The sequence below is a fragment of the Monodon monoceros genome, unplaced genomic scaffold (genome assembly GCF_005190385.1).
Source record: "Monodon monoceros isolate NGI ecotype Baffin Bay Population unplaced genomic scaffold, NGI_Narwhal_1 Super_Scaffold_21, whole genome shotgun sequence".
NCBI classification, from domain to species: Eukaryota; Metazoa; Chordata; class Mammalia; order Artiodactyla; family Monodontidae; genus Monodon; species Monodon monoceros.
The window spans coordinates 151,154,025-151,167,809 of NW_021703778.1; the positions used below are offsets into that span (position 1 = coordinate 151,154,025).

General features: G+C 39.8%; 1 protein-coding gene across 23 annotated transcripts in view; it reads left to right on the forward strand.

The window, feature by feature from the left end:
• NRXN3 (neurexin 3) overlaps positions 1–13,785 on the forward strand; it is a 1,692,180-nt gene that overhangs the window by 1,485,728 nt on the left and 192,667 nt on the right. The window lies entirely within an intron of this gene.

Sequence of the window (13,785 nt, forward strand, 5' to 3'; positions counted from 1 at the left end):
TGACACTATTCATACAATAGGGCAGGTATTTCTTGGCTGTGTATTGTTGGATACTGAGCAACATTTCTGGCCTATACCCCCTAGAGACCATTAGCGCCCCAACCCTAGTTGTGACAAGCAAAAATGTCTCCAGGCATTGCCAAATGTCCCTGGGTACCAAATCACCCCAGTTGAAACCATAGCCCTAGTGGAACCAAAACATTAATATAAGGAGTTCATTCCCAGACTTTAGCAAGTATCTAAATCACCAGGAGAGCTTGTGAACATACGGATTGCTGGGTCCCACTCCAGGGTTTCTGATTCAGAGTCTGGTTTTAGATCCAAGAACTTACATTTCTAATGAGTTCCTAAGTGATGCTGATGCTGATGCTGCTTCCAGGACCACGCTTTGTAAGTGTGTAGGTAAGATGTAAGACACTCTGCTTTCACGCTGTGTGCGCGCGCGCGCACGCACACAGTGTGCATACGCGCGCACACAGTGTGCGTACGTGCCAGGTGGGCGCGGGGGTGGGGGGACAAGCCATTTTGAGATGCATTTTCTCGGTGAAAAATTTTTGTATAAATTTTTTAAAAAGCAAAAACGTGATTATTCCATCAACATATGCTCTCTGTAAAATTCAACAGTATAGAAACTCACAAAGTTAGTTTCTGTTGCCGCTAGACCCCACTTTATGTCCCAGATAGTGCACGTAGTACCAATTTGGTATTATCCTTCCAGACGTTCTTCCCTTTCTCCTTCCCTCCCCCCACCCTCTCTCTCTCTCTCTATCTATGTATATATATATATATATATATATATATATATATATATACGTGTATGTATAATTTTTTGAAAAATAGAACTGGGATTATAATGTAAAAAAAAAAGATGTAAGATATTCTGGAAGAATTCTTGGTGATTTAAAAAGTGCTTCCTAATTTTGAGGATTTTGATGTTACTGTGAGCACAGGGCTTAAGGTCTCTTTATTAAGGCCATTGGGTGGTTCCTCACAGCTGTGGCAGAGATTTGGGGAACAAGCAAGGCATTTATGAGAGATGTTCAGTCTGTACTGGGTTTTAGTCAGCACTGCCCTGCCAGCTGTCACCTGAATCCTGCCAGGAGACTGCTGCAGGCCCTGGTGAAACACTGGGACTCCTACGGAAATGAACTTTTAATTTTCACTTAATAGTCAGACTTAACTACCAAATGAGGCAGTGTGACACTGGGGTCTATCAATACGAAATGCATGTTCAGAGTGGATTTGAAGGACATGATGACTCAGGATGCCGGCGTGTAACCGGTGATTGTTAGAGCCCTGGCTCTGACTTGCATCTTATTTACTTGCACCAGCTGTCTCGTCCTTCCTTGATTTCCCTCCTTGGGTCAGAGTTCCTGTTGTCCTGAGCTGTCATCCATGCTCTCTCTCTCTTTTTTTTCTTTTCTGGGAGTTAGAGATGGAACTGTCTTGAGCTATTTATCAGTCTTATCTCTTCTGACCCTCTGTTAGTCTTTCGGCCTGTGGATCTAATCCACTTTAATTGATTGACCTCGTGCAACCAGACATCAGGAAAACAACAGGAGAAGCACAACTGCAGCTGGGGGCGGGGGGAAGATGGATACAATTTTGCTGGGTGGGCACAAAGGTCATAGAGACCTGTGCAGATTTAGGAAAATAGAATTTATTTCCAAGCCATTTAACATGAATTTTCTAGGGACAGTCTGTACGGATTCTGGAGTTGATGATCTTGAATGGGAGACAGTCATTTCAAATACACAGAGAAGTATGGTGTAGGGTGTGTGCAAAAGCCTCTGACTCACCCATCATCTGTCATGCTATTTCTTACCCAGTTATCTTCACTATCTTTGCTATTATCACCATCTTCACCCCCACCATTAACATTATGTTTATATCAACCTTTGAGCAGCACTTCATAATTTGCCAAGATTTTATTCATTTCTCTTAAGTACCATTCAACACAGGCATTATTATTATTGTTGTCTTTGTATTGTTATTCTTATTTTTCATACCGACAGTTGAGACCTGTTCCAGATCATCTGGGCAACAAGATACAGAGCTTGACTGGGCTCAGGTCTTCTGCTTCTAGATCTTAAAGGCTCTGGGACCCAGAGCAGACATTTTCTTCTTCCCTCCCTGCCCTTCCTGCCACACACACAGCCACATTTAAACTCCTCGAAGGAAGGAGACTGGGTCATTGCCATGAGATGACAGTGGAAGTCCAAACCCTCTCGCAGTTGCACAGGTTGGACCCTTGTCAGTGTGAGTGATTCCGGATAGGATTATTCTCTATCTTGGACTTCTTGAGGGAGAGACCTGGTCTCAAATCCCTTCCTAGCACATGGCTTTCCACACCAGAAATGCACACTCACTGCTTATTATCTAACAGTTGTCTTGGGTCTAGAACAAGGAGATTATAATATTGAAAGAATGGACTTATGATCTTCACTGAAAGATAATTAATAGTCACATAAAGAACCCATACATGATCTAATAAATGCAGGGTGTTTTATCCTAGTGAACACCAATAAAATCCTCTCATAGTCAAAATTATCTGATGAATCAAGTAAATTATACCTTATCCTTTTGTATTTTACAAATTGCATACATAAAGCATAATGAGACTATATGTTTTGCCCAAGATTTATTGCAAAAAAATTTCTCAGTACAAATGACCAATTCACTGTTTTATCCCAGACTGTTCAAATCCTAGTTAGCCTCCCATGGTATAAAAGCATATTAACACAGTTTTTTCTATCACAACCACACATTATAATTTATCATTCACTTATCCATTAATTTAACAAGTGTTTGCTGAGCACCTGTTAGGATCCCTACATTTGAAATACACACAAATATGTTAGGCAGACAGGTTAGGCAGGTTATACAGATGTAAAGTGTATAATATGTAATACATATACCATTTTCTATAAATAACTCAGTTGCAACTTGAATACGTATGATGGAAACATAACAAGGTGGAAAACCCATGGGTTTTAAAGTCAGAAACACCTGTATTCTAATATTAAATATATATTTTAGTACGTGTGCGAATTCTCAATTGTCTGAATCTTCATCTTTTTAACCTATAAAATTTGGAGGGGGGATTGGAACCAAGATGGCAGAGTAGAAGGACGTGCTCTCACTCCCTCTTGCTAGAACACCAGAATCACAACTAGCTGCTGGACAATCAGCGACAGGAAGACACCAGAACTCATCAAAATGATACCCCACGTCCAAAGACAAAGGAGAAGCCACGATGAGATGGTAGGAGGGGCACAATCAAAGTAAAATCAAATCCCATAACTGCTGGGTGGGTGACTCACAGTCTGGAGAACACTTATACCACAGAAGTCCAACCACTGGAGTGGAGGTTCTGGGCCCCATGTCATGCTTCCCAACCTGGGGGTCCAGCAATGGGAGGAGGAATTCCTAGAGGATCATACTTTGAAGGCTAGAGGGATTTGATTTCAGGACTTTGATGGACTGGGAGAAACAGAGACTCCACTCTTGGAGGGCACACACAAAGTAGTGTGTGCATCGGGACCCAGGGGAAGAGGCAGTGACCCCAGGGGAGACTGAACCAGACCTACCTGCTGGTGTTGGACAGTCTCCTGCAGAGGCGGGGGCTGGCTGTGGCTCACCTTGGGGACGAGGACACTGGCAGCAGAAGTTCTGGGAAGTACTCCTTGGTGTGAGCCCTCCCAGAGTGTGTCATTAGCCCCACCAAAGAGCCCAGGTAGGCTCCAATGTTGGGTTGCCTCTGGCCAAACAACCAAAAGGGAGGGAACCCAGGCCCACCCATCAGCAGTCAAGCGGATTAAAGTTTTACGGAGCTCCCCCCACCATAGCAACAGTCAGCTCTACCCACCACCAGTCCCTCCCATCTAACTTGCATAAACCTCTTAGATAGCCTCATCCACCAGAGGGCAAACAGCAGAAGCAAGAAGAGCTACAGTCCTGCAGCCTGTGGAACAAAACCACATTCACAGAAAGATAGACAAGATGAAAAGACAGAGGGCTATGTACCAGATAAAGGAAAAGATAAAACCCCAGAAAAACAACTAAATGAAGTGGAGATAGGCAACCTTCCAGAAAAAGAATTCAGAATAATGATAGTGAAGATGATCCAGGACCTTGGAAAAGGAATGGAGGCAAAGATTGAGAAGATGCAAGAAATATTTGACAAAGTTCGAGAAGAATTAAAGAACAAACAAACAGAGATGAACAATACAATAACTGAAATGAAAACTGCACTAGAAGGAATCAATAGCAGAATACCTGAGGCAGAAGAACGGATAAGTGACCTGGAAGACATAATGGTGGAATTCCCTGCTGCGGAACACAATAAAGAAAAAAGAGTGAAAAGAAATGAAGACAGCCTACGAGACCTTGGGGACAACATTAAATGAAACAATATTCACATTATAGGGGTCCCAGAAGGAGAAGAGAGAGAGAAAGGACCTGAGAAAATATTTGAAGAGATTATAGTCGAAAACTTCCCTAACATGGGAAAGGAAAGAGCCACCCAAGTCCAGGAAGCACACAAAGTCCAATACAGGATAAACCCAAGGAGAAACACGCCGAGACACATAGTAATCGATTGGCAAAAATTAAAGACAAAAATTATTGAAAGCAGCAAGGGAAGAACAACAAATAACATACAAGGGAATTCCCATAAGGTTAACAGCTGACTTCTCAGCAGAAACTCTACAAGCCAGAAGGGAGTGGCATGATATACTTAAAGTGATGAAAGGGAAGAACCTACAACCAAGATTAGTCTACCTGGCAAGGATCTCATTCAGATTCGATGGAGAAATCAAAAGCTTTTCAGACAAGCAAAAGGTAAGAGAATTCAGCACCACCAAACCAGCTCTACAAAACATGCTAAAGAAACTTCTCTAAGTGGGAAACACAACACAAGAAAAGGACCTACAAAAACAAATCCAAAACAATTAAGAAAATGCTCATAGGAACACACATATCGATAATTACCTTGACCATGAATGGATTAAATGCTCCAACGAAAAGACACAGTCTTGCTGAAGGGATACAAAAACAAGACCCATATATATACTGTCTACAAGAGACCCACTTCAGACCTAAGGACACACAGATTGAGAGTGAGGGGATGGAAAAAGATATTCCATGCAAATGGAAAGCAAAAGAAAGCTGGAGTAGCGATACTCGTATCAGATAAAATAGACTTTAAAATAAACACTGTTACAAGAGATAAGGAGGGACACTACATAATGATCAAAGGATCAATGCAAGAAGAAGATATAACAATTGTATATACTTATGCACCCAACATAGGAGCACCTCAATACATAAGGCAGCTGCTAACAACTATAAAAGAGGAAATTGACAGTAACACAATAATCGTTCAGGACTTTAACACCTCACTTACACCAATTGATGGATCATCCAAAATGAAAATAAATAAGGAAACAGAAGCTTTAAATGACACAATAGACTAGATAGATTTAATTGATATTTATAGGACATTCCATCCAAAAACAGCAGATTACACTTTCTTCTCAAGTGCGCACGGAACATTCTCCAGGATAGATCACATCTTGGGTCACAAATCAAGCCTCAGTAAATTTAAGAAAACTGAAATCGTATCAAGCATCATTTCTGACCACAACACTATGATATTAGAAATCAATTACAGGGAAAAAACGTAGAAAACATAAACACATGGAGGCTAAAAAATATGTTACTAAATAACCAAGAGATCACTGAAGAAATCAAAGGGGAAATCAAAAAACACCTAGAGAAAAATGACAATGAACACACGATGATCCAAAACCTATGGAATGCAGCAAAAGCAGTTCTAAGAGGGAAGTTTATAGCTATACAAGCCTACCTCATGAAACAAGACAAATCTCAAATAAACAATCTAACCTTACACCTAAAGGAACTAGAGAAAGAAGAACAAACAAAACCCAAAGTTAGCAGAAGGAAAGAAATCATAAAGATCAGAGCAGAAATAAATGAAATAGAAACAAAGAAAACAATAGCAAAGATCAATAAAACTAAAAGCTGGTTCTTTGAGAAGATAAACAGAACTGATAAACCATTAGCCAGACTCATCAAGAAAAAGAGGGAGAGGACTCAATAAAATTAGAAATGAAAAAGGAGCAGTTACAAAAGACACCACAGAAATACAAAGCATCCTAAGAGACTACTACAAGCAACTCTATGCCAATAAAATGGAAAACCAGGAAGAAATGCACAAGTTCTTAGAAAGGTATAACCTTCCAAGACTGAACCAGGAAGAATTAGAAAATATGAACAGACCAATCACAAATAATGAAACTGAAACTATGATTAAAAACCTTCCAACAAACAAAAGTCCAGGACCAGATGGCTTCACAGGCAAATTCTATCAAACATTTAGAGAGGAGCTAATACCCATCCTTCTCAAACTCTTCCCAAAAATTGCAGAGGAAGGAACACTCCCAAACTCATTCTATGAGGCCACCATTACCCTGATACCAAAACCAGGCAAAGATAGTACAAAAAAAGAAAAGTACAGACCAATATCACTGATGAATATAGATGCAAAAATCCTCAACAAAGTACTAGCAAACAGAATCCAACAACACATTAAAAGAATCATACACCATGATCAAGTGAGATTTATCCCAGGGATGCAAGGATTCTTCAATATACACAAATCAATCAATGTGATACACAATCTTAATAAATTGAAGAATAAAAACCATATGATCATCTCAATAGATAGAGAGAAAGCTTTTGACAAAATTCAACACCCATTTATGATAAAAACTCTCCAGAAAGTGGGCATAGAGGGAACTTACCTCAACATAATAAAGGCCATATATGACAAACCCAGAGCAAACATTCTCAGTGGTGAAAAACTGAAAGCATTTCCTCTAAGAACAGGAATAAGACAAGGTTGTCCACTCTTGCCATTATTATTCAACATAGTTTTGGAAGTCCTAGCCACAGCAATCAGAGAAAAAAAAGAAATAAAAGGAATACAAATTGGAAAAGAAGAAGTAAAACTGTCACTGTTCACAGATGACATGATATACATAGAAAATCCTAAAGATGCCACCAGAAAACTACTAGAGCTAATCAATGAATTTGGTAAAGTTACAGGATACAAAATTAATGCACAGAAATCTCTTGCATTCCTATACACTAATGATGAAAAATCTGAAAGAGAAATTAAGGAAACACTCCCATTTACCATTGCAACAAAAAGAATAAAATACCTAGGAATAAACCTACCTGGATAGACAAAAGACCTGTATGCAGAAAACTATAAGACACTGATGAAAGAAATTAAAGATGATACAAACAGATGGAGAGACATACCATGATCTTGGATTGGAAGAATCAATATTGTGAAAATAACTATACTACCCAAAGCAATCTACAGATTCAATGCAATCCTTATCAAATTACCAATGGCGGGCTTCCCTGGTGGTGCAGTTGATGAGAGTCTGCCTGCCGATGCAGGGGATGCGGGTTCATGCCCCGGTCTGGGAAGATCCCACATGCCGCGGAGCGGCTGGGCCGGTGAACTATGGCCGTTGTGCCTGTGTGTCCAGAGCCTGTGTTCTGCAACGGGAGAGGCCACAACAGTGAGAGGACCACGTACCACAAAAAAAAAAAAAAAACCCAGAAAATTACCAATGGCATTTTTTACAGAACTAGAACAAAAAATCTTAAAATTTGTGTGGACACAAAAGACCCCAAATAGCCAAAGCAGTCTTGAGGGGAAAAAACGGAGCTAGAGGAATCAGACTCCCTGACTTCAGACTGTACTATAAAGCTACAGTAATCAAGACAATATGGTACTGGCACAAAAACAGAAGCATAGATCAATGGAACAGGATAGAAAGCCCGGAGATAAATCCTCGCACCTATGGTCAACTAATCTATGACAAAGGAGGAATAGCCAAAGCAGTCTTGAGGGAAAAAAACAGAGCTAGAGGAATCAGACTCCCTGACTTCAGACTATACTATAAAGCTACAGTAATCAAGACAATATGGTACTGGCACAAATACAGAAACATAGATCAATGGAACAGGATAGAAAGCCCAGAGATAAACCCATGCACCTATGGTCAACTAATCTATGACAAAGGAGGCAAGGATATACAATGGAGAAAAGACAGTCTCTTCAATAAGTGGTGCTGGGAAAACTGGACAGCTACATGTAAAAGAATGAAATTAAAACAGTCCCTAACACCATATGCAAAAATGAACTCAAAATGGATTACGGACCTAAATGTAAGACCGGACAGTATAAAACTCTTAGAGGAAAACATAGGGAGAACACTCTTTGACATAAATCACAGCAAGATCTTTTTTGATCCACCTCCTAGAGTAGTGGAAATAAAAACAAAAATAAATGGGACCTAATGAAACTTCAAAGCTTTTGCGCAGCAAAGGAAACCATAAACAAGATGAAAATACAACCCTCAGAATGGGAGAAAATATTTGCAAACGAATCAACGGGCAAAGGATTAATCTCCAAAATATATAAACAGCTCATGCAGCTCAATATTAAAAAAACAAACAACCAATCCAAAAATGGGCAGAAGACCTAAATAGACATTTCTCCAAAGAAGACATACAGATGGCCAAGAAGCACATGAAAAGCTGCTCAACATCGCTAATTATTAGAGAAATGCAAATCAAAACTACAATGAGGTATCACCTCACACCAGTAAGAATGGGCATCATCAGAAAATCTACAAACAACAAATGCTGGAGAGGGTGTGGAGAAAAGGGAACTCTCTTGCACTGTGAGTGGGCATGTAAATTGATACAGCCACTATGGAGAACAGTATGGAGGTTCCTTAAAAAACGAAAAATAGAATTACCGTATGATCCAGCAATCCCACTACTGGGCATATACCCAGAGAAAACCATAATTCAAAAAGACACATGCACCCCAATGTTCATTGCAGCACTACTTACAATAGCCAGGTCATGGAAGCAACCTAAATGCCCATCAACAGATGAATGGATAAAGAAGAAGATGTGGTACATATATGCAATGGAATATTACTCCGCCATAAAAAGGAACGAAATTGGGTCATTTGTCGAGACGTGGATGGACCTAGAGACTGTCATACAGAGTGAAGTAAGTCAGAAAGAGAAAAACAAATATCGTATATTAACGTATATATGTGGAACCTAGAAAAATGGTACAGATGAACTGGTTTGCAGGGCAGAAACTGAGACACAGATGTAGAGAACAAACGTATGGACACCAAGGGGGGAAAGCGGCAGGGGGGTGGGGGTGATGGTGTGATGAATTGGGAGATTGGGTTTGACATGTATACACTGATGTGTATAAAATGGATGACTAATAACAACCTGCTGTATAAAAAAATAAGTTAAATTTAAAAATAAAAGAAATGTAGGTAAAATTCAATTTTTATACTAAATTGTTAGGCTATGTCTTAGAATGAAAAGATAGAACAAATCTAATTTTTTATCATTTTACCTGGAACTCTGAACACAAGAGTATAATGAAGTTTTTTAAGTGGAATAAACCTTCCAGATCAACTAACTTAGCAGTTCTCAAATCTTTTGGTCTTAAGACCCCTTTAAACTTAAAAAAATGATAAGCCCAAAGAGCTTCTGTTAACGTGAGTTACATCTAGTGATGTTTACCCTGTTAGAAATTAAAACCATGAAACATTTAAAGTAGCTGTCTATTAATCCATTTAGAAATGAGTAATAAGCCCAATTCATGTTCACATAAATAACAATTTTTGAAAAACAGTATTTTAAAAATTACTGTTAATGGCATTGTTTTACATCTTTGCAAATCTCTTTCATGTCTGGCTTAATAAAATATAGCTGGATTCTCCTAAATGCTTCTGCATTCAAAAAAGAAAAATATTTTAAGGGTAATTGTGGGAATTTGAAAATTATTCTGTTAAAAATACTTGTTGAGCACCTACTCCATCATCCAGATAGTCTGGGTTATGCTGCAGTAACGAACAGCTTCAAATACCAATATTTGGTGGCATAAAGCAACCAAGCTTTGTTTCTCATGTTTTCCATGTCGATTGTAGTGTGGCTTGTTGTCATTCTCCTTCAATGACCCAGATTGACAAAGAAGTCACTGCTAGGAGTTAGCTGAGTGCAGTGGTTCAGAGCAAATGGGAGAATTCTGGCAGGCCTCAAACCAGCAATTAAACGGATGGCTCAGTAGCAACACCTGATTTTATTGGTCAACACTGGTCCATTGGCCGTACCCATCACAAGCGGACCCAGAATTTCTCTCTCCTATGAGCCCATAATGGAGGAGAACTACCAAAATGTGGTAAACAGTGCCACTGATTACTTTATTTACTATAAGCCAGACTCTGAAATGCGTATGGCAGACCTGATGGTGTCTGGCCCCCAAGCAGGCTCACATTCATGTTGTCATTGTTTTACCACCTAGCACTGAACTCACAAATTCTGTGTGAAGCCTAGAAGTTAAGATATTGAGAACTGCTTCCTTTGCATAGCATCCTGGCACACATTTGAGAGCCCCAGTTCTGTTTCTGTCAGCTGCAATTTTCTGAAATAGCAGATGGTGCATTTTGCCTTCCCCTGGGGCACTCTGGAATGAATGAAGAGATCGCCTTCAGGGAGTTCTTTATTCCTGAGGATATTTCTTGCCCCTGTGCATTTCTGCTCCTGAAATCTGACCCTGGTGTTGGTAGCACCTCTTGGGTCACCTCCATAGCAATCAGTGCTCTTTGGCTGATGGAGGGTCAGAAAGGTGGAGCTGGGCTAATTTGAGGAACCATGTGGGCTCATAAAGAGTCATTACTGATAAAGAACGACTTACTGGCTATTTAAAGACAGCCGTTTTCTGTACTGTTCAGTTTTTCCCTGAATGCACTTGAGGATTCTTTGGTAATGTCTTCTGATTTACCACTTGTCTTTGTTTTTAATATCAAGGAGTAACATAGATTGAAGTGATTGCCTTGGTAGCAACTTTAGTGGTGGAGGGTATGGAGTTATTAAAATTTATAGTCATGCTGTTTTTGCACCTACACTTTTGCTTATCTTGGAGAGGCTTATAAAAGGCACCAAGGAATGTGGAGAGAGAGCAACTACCAAATCGTGGCAGGAAATCAACCGTGCAAATGTTGGTTTTTTTAGTGTTCTATTTGCTAAAATGTACATTTATTTTTACAATATTTCTTAATGACAGTGTCGCCAAGCCAACCAGTCCTTGGCTCATGCCACTCGTGTCAACTACACTAATGGGGGGGGAGAAAGAGGAGAGGTGACTTACAATTATTGAGGTCCCAAACTATTGAGGTCCCAAGATATGCACAGCTTTGTGCCAGGTGCTTCACACATATGTGTTTTCCTAAAATCCTCACTGCAATTTGCCTTTCTCCCTCCGCGTGATCCTTTATAAAAGAAACACCAGAAGTTAAACAACCTGCCCCAGGTCATGCAGCTTTAAGAATCAGAGCTATTATTTGAACCAAGATATGCTAAAACCCATGTTTATCATATCGAACCAGTGAACTTCTCCAGCAATCACAGTGTTTTAAATAGTCAAATGATTAGATGGTTTCCTTCTCTTGATCTCATGTATACCTTATACTGGTATAATATTTTATCATTCATAAAGTACTGTCATATTAATTGTAACATTTCAGCCTTATAACAGCCCTCCAAAGTATGTAAAGCTAGTATCCTATCCCCGTAATATATTACCAAGAAATGGGTTCAGAAAAGTTAAGTAACTTGCCCCAGGTTAGTCAGGGCTGACTCCGAAGCCAGTGCTTTTTATCTTTCACATCATCTCTTCTCTGGACACATGATCCAGCACACTTTACTTTCATGGCAGCCGAGCATGATGGATTCAAGCCTGGGCAACTGTTTGGGTATTTGTCACAAAGCTTATAATAAACTGAGACAAAGCAGTTAGCCACAGATTATAATGCCACTGTGGTCCCATGACAAATGACAAGGAGGCTGCAGTAATGAAATCTCATTAGAGATTTCATTACTGCGAGTGAAAAGACCACATCTGAGGTCCAGCACAGGCACTTTTACCACTGCAGGAAACACAATGAAACATCTGAGTAAGGGTCTCCACTGACATTGGCAACGTGCTAGCAGGATTAAGAAGACCTCCCCAAAACAGTGATTGCAATAGCAAATGTGTGGCGCCTAAGATAAGGACCAAATATTTATTCTGGCAGAGATTAAATCTTCTTTTTTCCTGAATCTATTATGGATCTTGCAGAAAATCTGCCCAAGAATATATCTCACTGATCAGCCTACTCCATGAGCCAGAACTGTGCTTTGCCACTGCTGCTGCTGAAAAGCTGCAGAAGGCTGGTCTAAAGGTCTCCTCTCCATCCATGATTAATTAGTGACTGAGGTGAATTGAACCACCAGCAGCCCTTTACATGCATCCAGGATTTATACAGTGGTTTCTCATTGAGGAACAGTGATGCAATAAACAGTCCACATTTGTGGGGTGGGCAGAGGAGAAATGGTGTCTGCAGTCATGGTTTTTTCACTCCTCCAGTCCTTCAATTCTGCTAAAAAGATTATGACTCAGGTTATTATAGCCTTGCTTATTTAGGCACGAGGATGATTAGGTACCAACACACACACACGCACACACACACCCTTAGAAGTGCATGCCAACTCTTTAAGAGAAAGCAGAAAAGTCATATTGTCATTTCTGCATTCCCAGAGAATTAAGGAGAAAGAATAAAATGGATCATAATATTATTAATTATGGGCATGAAAGATGCAGAAGAACCGACCATCAGGTTCACTTATCCATGCATCATGTTTTAATAGTAGGTATTTTGTTTAGTGCTGGAGGTGCAGAGATAGGAAAACAAAGAAAACAAAGCTGAGAACACAGTGTCTCAATAAACAGCGATTTAAGAAATCCTGTTTCTTAGAAACTTAAGAAAATGAGTATGTTTAGTCACCATTTGGGGAGGCACCTGAATTGCTTCTCCCAGAGAACAGAACATGGGTATTGCAGACACCATTTTACATTGTGTGCTGTGCTATCAGGGCACAAAGGAAGCAGTGATGTCCACCCTGTATCTCAGCATCCCTGCATGCTGAAATCAGCCTCTTTTGATCAGCCTAGATTCCTACTTTTTACGATTAAGCCTCCTAGGTCCTTATTCATCCTTTTATTGGGCACAAGATGTGTTCACATAACTAAAGGAAAATTGGCTAGTCAAGGAAAGCCTGTCTTTTGGAAAAATAAGTGAAGTCTAGCAAACTATATGGAAACCAGTACCTAAAGTCTCACCAGAAGTCTCAATTTATTGACTTTAAGCATAGTGAGTGCTTAATGAATAGTGTATTTATGTATTGAATGGATGAACCAAAGTTACTAAACTTGAGATTCAGTGAAGTCTTTCCTATGTCTTAGTTTGTGTGGATTCTGGACTTCTTTTCCCATATCCTCCTCCTTCCTTTCCTCCCCCGCTTCCTCCTTCTCCTTCTTCTTGAATAGAAGGAAATAGAGGATAACAGAGACTATGTGGACAAATACTGTGACTCAGTCTTGTAGAACATCAGAATCACAACTAAATTTTATTGTTTTTGAAAGTCCAACCGTTTGCCAATAAGCCAGACTCTTAGAGAAATGGAGAAAGATGTTTCTTTTCTCTCCTTGCCCATTTCCTCCTGACACCCTGCGTGCTGATACCTTTCAGAGAGGTTGTGAGAGACTGATTATATCTGATCCATGAGGTTACTTTCATTTCGCGTCTTCTTCTGAATACTAAT